The 6435-nt window shown below is 42.8% G+C and overlaps 1 pseudogene; it reads right to left on the bottom strand.

Annotated features, from left to right (window-relative positions):
* Window positions 1–149: 149 nt before the first annotated feature.
* Window positions 150–450, bottom strand: LOC105515045 (annotated as a pseudogene).
* Between the last annotated feature and the right edge of the window lie 5985 nt (window positions 451–6435).

The raw sequence follows: 6435 nt of genomic DNA on the forward strand, positions 1-6435 counted from the left end.
GGGGGAGGGAATGGTTATTACTACCTGCAGGCAGGGCCTGCATGAGGTGGTGGGTGTGCTGGGCCCAGGGGATGTGTGGGCTGTGAGGAGACGGTGATGGTGAGGCTGGAAGGAAAGAGGGTGGCTTGGAAACCAGGCCCAACGGATCCTCAGATCCGCTTCTTGGAACGGGCAGCCTTGAGAAAAGAGTCACGGTAAGCCACAGTCATGCCATCCATCAGATGCAGAAATTCTTGGAAATCTAGCTGCCCATCACTAGTGAGGTCCAGTTTCTTCATCATGTGATCAAGGACACTGGGGCCCTCTGGTTCTTTGTGAAGGCATCCAGTTCTCTATTCATGAAGCTTTGGAACTCTATCTTGGAGTGAATGCTGTTGTAATCATCCTTTCCAGCCTATTTCTGGAAAACAGCAATCAGGGACTCTCTGTAGGCCTGGAGATTTTTGCCATGTTGGAGTTGAATGAGTCACCGAGAGCAGGTTTTTACTGGACCTGTGTAAATAACCTTATTGCCATAAGAATATTTACAAATAGTTTTCGAATTCTGGAGGAATTTAGTAGTAAGAAAAAGCAAGCATTTCCATCTTAGTTTACAAAAGTATACTTCACAAAATTATTATAAACTATAGATAGTTTAACAGAGAAAATTTTCAACTTTTTTTCATTTTTTTGAGAAAGGGTTGTGCCCTGTTGCACAGGCTGGAGTGCACTGGTGCAAACACGGCTCCCTGCAACCTCTGCCTCCTGGCTGAAGTGATCCTCCCACCTCGGCCTCCAAAGTAGCTGGGACCACAGGCGCGTGCCACCATGCCCAGCTAATCATTTTGTTTCTGTTTTTGTAAAGACAGGATTTTGCCATGTTGCCCAGACTGGTCTTAAACTCCTGGACTCAAACGATCCTCCTGCCTTGGCTTCCAAAGTGAGCCACCGCATCCCACCAGAAAATTTTCTTAAATGTGGAAAACCAAACATTTAGGTAAAAAAACAAATATAGCTTTATTTGCTTAATTTCTTTCAGAAACCTGGTCTCCTATATTTTCCCAGGTTGGTCTTGAGCTCCTGCACTCAAGGGATCCTCCTGTCCCAGCCTCCGAAAGTGCTGAGATCAGAGGTGTGAGCCACTGCACCCAGCCCAAGAATAAATAAAGATTAAATAAAGTTTTAAATGAAGATCATAAAACATTATTGGTTATTTAGCCTCATATAATTAATGTTTGTTCTGCTTGATCTTGATAATCAGTTGCATGAACCCAAAATAATTTATTTAGTTCATTGATCTGAAAGTTATTACAAATCTATATTCAACAGTAGTTGTTACAATCTTTTTTATGAATCTGATTCTGGATGCCTTTAGAGAAGAATCAGCACTGTAGATGATAAAGCTTAGAACAGTAATGATTAAAATCTGATGAAAGGTTCAAAATAAGAGAAAATTCAGTTATTTCTATTATATAGAGCATTTTAAGATAACAACCAGAATCATGACTGATAGCGTCACACCAGGACCATCAGACCTCCGTAAATTTTATAGGATCTTCAGAATACTAACATCAATAACATATCTATATAAATGTAAACAGCGATTAGTATTTTTTATTATCTGACATTACTTTTCATATAATCTAACATATCAAATAAGCCTAATGAGAGACACATTCTTTGAGGCTCTCCAGGGGCCTCACTGGTAAATCTCAAAGTCAATTTCAGGTTAAAAAGACTTAAATTAGAATTTGATTAGTTTGTTCAACAGCAATAGATAAATTAAAAAAGAATTGGATTTGGGGGAAGTTTGTCAAAGGTGTTAAAAGGCTCAAAACATTTGTTCAAAGCAGGATCACAGGTCATTGTGAAATAACAGTCACTTATTATTTCATCATGATCATCATGATATATCACTCAGAGTGATAGTCAACAGACTTCAAAAGCAATACAGAAAGTTAGATGGACTTAAAAACCTACCCTTTCAAAGCTCAGTTTTCCTAAGCAATTAGAAACCTAATTAGTAGGCCAGGCATGATGGCACATGCCTGGAATCCCAGCACTTTGGGAGGCCGAGGCAGACGGATCACTTGAGGCCAGGACTTCAAGACCAGGCTGAGCAACACGGCAAAACCCCTTTTCTACTAAAAGGACAAAATATTAGCTGGACATGGTGGCCTGCGCCTGTGGTCCCAGCTACAGGAGGCACAAGAATTGCTTAAACCCGGGAGACAAAGGTTGCAGTGAGCCAAGATCCCGCCCATTGCACTCCAGCCTGGTAGACAGAGAGAGACTCCATCTCAAAACAAAACCCTAGGATCAACAGAAAGGAATGCCTGGGTTAAGATAAAGGACTGTGGAAAGCCAAGTTCTTATTTGCAGAGGAAGACTTCAGGTATTGGCTTCAGAAAGACTAGGTTGTAACACGTTTTTTACTAGACTTCAAGTCTGTGTTGATGTTGATGCCAGAGAGGCATAATGAGGCATGCCTGACCCCCACTTCCTGTCGCAGCATGAAATCGTCTCTCAGGTTAAATTTTAAAAGAGCCCTGGCTGAGGAGGAAGTGCATTCAGATGCTTGCGGGGTGGCAGGGGTTAGGATTTTATTTTTGATCTACAAGTTCTATAAGATAAAAGTGCATAAATTTTAAGGAACAAGTCTGTTGCCTGATGTATGGACCACACAAAAAGTTCACCAAACTGTCCAATGCCATAACCAGAGACATTCCAACGACAAATCAGGATGAGAAGGTGACGTTTCCACACTGTAAACAGTTTTTCCCAAGACTTCAGAATAAGTCTTCCTATCATAACGAAACTCTTACTCCCTGAATGTCTACATTTTTCACTTGACAGAACCCAATGCCCAAATCCTTTACTTCACCTAGTGGTCCCTTTTATAGAGTTGGCACTCTGCTACAATTCAACCCAGTCCTAAAATGCTACTCAAAGACTACAAGAGGCCTCATTCACTTCCCCCATAGTCTGATTTGTTTAGCTGGTGGCCCTTAGTCTTGGGATCTTGGTTCAAAACCATTATACAAACTAAATTTATTATACTATTGCTAATTATAGCTGGGTGCCGTGGTTCAGGCCTGTAATCCCAGCACTTTGGGATGCCAAGGAGGGTGGATCACTTGAGGTCAGGAATTTGAGACTAGCCTGGCCAACATGGTGGAACCCTGTCTCTACTGAAAAGACAAAAATAAGCCAGTCATGCTGGTGGGCACCTGTAATCCCAGCTACTCAAGAGGCTGAGGCAGGAGAATCACTTGAACCCAGGAGGTGGAGGTTGCAGTGAGCCGGGATCACGCCACTGCACTCCAGCCTGGGCAACAGAGCAAGAATCCATCACAATAAAATAAAATAAAATAAATTAAAATAAAATAAAATAAAACAATTGCTACTTATTTTGGTATTATGATCTTTGAGCTCCGTACTTGTTGCCTGTCTAATATTTGTTAGGCCAGTTCTCCCAACAAAATAATGATAGCCCAGGGCGTCAAGATGATTGCTAATATAGATGGAACTAATAAGATGGAACTTGATGCTGAACTCCAGACAAACATGCCTGAATTTTTTTTTCCTTCTGGACACTTTGTTGCTCAAATGTGGCCCATGTCCCTGATATCGACTCCCTTACCTTTCCCTTGACATGGGACAAAGACAACCGGCCCAGGTCCAGCCTGGCATGGAGTGACAATGAAGCCTCACTTTAAGATGGCTGATCAGTGAGGTTTTCAAAGAAAGATGTTGATCAAAAGAGGGAATGTGAAAGCTGATTGTGAGAATGAACCAGCTTCTCCAGGGTCAATGAGCCTCATTTCAAAACAATATGTAACATTTTTCTTTCTAATAAAACTTCCAACTTCTCTTCATTCATTGCACATGCTGAAGACCACCCTAGTCCGTGTGTACGCCCTGAATTACAATTTTGTGATTCCCGAATAGAGCATTTGATTTCGGGATTTGTCTCTATAATTTATTTTGACTTTGACACAATTAACCAGTGTGATGTGTTTAAAGGTCGCCCCGTCCCCTGACAAGGTGAGTATTATACTGAATTTAAAAACTCATTCTAACCCAGGCATGGTTGCTCACATCTGTAATCCTAACACTATGGGAAGCCAAGGTGGGTGAATCACCTGGGGTGAGGAGTTCAAGACCAGCCTGGCTAAAATGGTGAAATCCCATCTCTAAAAAAATACTAAATTAGCTGGGCGTGATGGCACATGCCTATAATGCCAGCTACTTGGGAGGCTGAGGCAGGGGAATCACTTGAACACAGGAGACAGAGGTTGCAGTGAGCCGACATCGCACCATTGCACTCCAGCCTGGGCAACAAGAGTGAAACTCCATCCCGGAAAAAAAAAAAATCATTCTATTACAATCTTGATAATTGCTTTGCTTTGCATCTTACTGTGCATGTGTTGGATATCTAGGTGGCTGTAAACTACCCAGAGAAAGATAGAAACCACAGTGGAGATAATTAGAAAATTGCAGTGTTACTATCATACAATAACAAAAGGGGAAAATTGTAAGGGTAACTAAATATGAAATTGAATTTTTCCTGTTGCCAAAAGGGAAGAAGAGATCTTTCCCCATTTCACTTTCCTTAGAGCATTTCCTTCAGAAAATTTGTATTTGTAAATTATTCCTTTGATCTGTAAGCCTCTGGCCACCCTAGAACCCAGGAATGTCTTGAACTTGAACTCCAGGCCTCAAGTGATCCTCCAGCCTCAGCCTCCCAAAGTGTTGGGATTACAGGCATGAGCCACCATGCCCAGCCCCTAGGAATGTATATCTTCAGGGCCTTGGAGCCATCTCTTTGAAATGTGAACATCAAGGAAGTTGATGTCCTTGTCTCCCTGTCACCTGGGGAGTTTAGCCTAGGTGCCTTGCTCCAAGCTGTAAGCACCTGCTTGTCATAGAGATATGAGTTTTATTTTTCCTTCAGATAAAGGCAATTAATTAACACAGGTGGGTACTCCAGTTACTTGGTGAACTTAGGACTTGCCCGGGAGCATTTAGTGTTCACCCTTGGCTGCTGCTGTACAGCCAGGCCAATTGCCTACATATCTGGACTTTTCATTGTTTGTTTGTTTTGCTTTTTGTTTGTTTGTTTGTTTTTGAGGCAGAATCTCCTCTGTTGCCCAGGGTGGAATGCAGTGGTGTGATCTCAACTCATTGCAACCTCCGCCTCGCAGGTTCAAGCGATTCTCCTGTCTCAGTCTCCTGAGTAGCTGGGATTACAGGCGCACACCACCATGCCCAACTAATTTCTGTATTTTTAGTAGAGATGGGGTTTCTCCATTATGGCCAGGCTGGTCTCCAACTCCTGACCTCATGATAAGCCTGCCTTGGCCTACCAAAGTGCTGGGATTACAGGTGTGAGCCACCACGCCTGGCCTCTGCTACCACTTTTGGATTGTATGAAACACTACACTTCCAATTATGGGATCTGGCTTCCCAGACAGCTGCCAAAAGGGCAGGTGATGCAATCTAGAAGTGTAGGGGAGTTCATGCCTGTGGGATATCTATTGCCTCTGAAGTGAATTTTCTTTTTTTTTTTTCTTTTTCTTTTTATTTAGAGATAGAGTCTCTGTCGCCCGGGCTAAGGTGTAGTGCCCTGATCTCTGCTCACTGCAATCTCTGCCTCCTGAGTTTAAGAGATCCTCCCCCTTCAGCTGCCCTGGTATCTGACACTACAGGCATGCACCACTAATGCCTGGTTAATTTTTTTATTTGTATTTTTAGAAGAGAAGGGGGTTCACCATCTTGGCCAGGCTGGTCTCGAACTCCTGACCTCAGGTGATCCACCCGCCTTAGTCTAGCAAAGTGCTGGGATTAGAGGCATGTAATCGCAGACCGCACCCAGCCTGTCACATTTCTTTTGGAGAATAAAACAGGTTGAGTCTTGTGCCAAAATGGAGGGGAAGCTGCACCCAGACAGGTAACAAAATACTATATACAATAATAGATAGGTTTTCAACATACCAATAACAACCATTTAGAAAACCAAATTGAGAAAAATTACACTTATGTAGTGACAAAAATACATAAAATATCTAAAACCAGATGGTTGGAGCAAGATGACAGGTAGATCCCATGCCCCACTCAACATTCCATTGAACTGGGAAGAAATGTTTTCAAGGGTCAATTCTTAACAGTAGAGGAAAATAGGAAAACAGGTCAGTGGTCCACCAGAAATATTGAGGCATTCCTGGGAGATAGAGTAGATGGGATCAGACTGATAGAGAAACCCAAGGAGACAAGACCAAAGCTCAAATCACTGTAGGAAAGAGATGCTGTTTGTTTTTTGAGACAGAGACTTACTCTGTCACCCAGGCTGGAGTGCAGTGGTGTGATCTCGGCTCACTGCACCCTCCGTCTCCCAGGTTCAAGTGATTCTCCCGCCTCACTCCCCGCAGTAACCGGAATTCACAGAGGCCAGCC

The sequence above is a fragment of the Colobus angolensis genome, unplaced genomic scaffold, assembly GCF_000951035.1.
Source record: "Colobus angolensis palliatus isolate OR3802 unplaced genomic scaffold, Cang.pa_1.0 Scaffold252, whole genome shotgun sequence".
Classification (NCBI taxonomy): Eukaryota; Metazoa; Chordata; class Mammalia; order Primates; family Cercopithecidae; genus Colobus; species Colobus angolensis.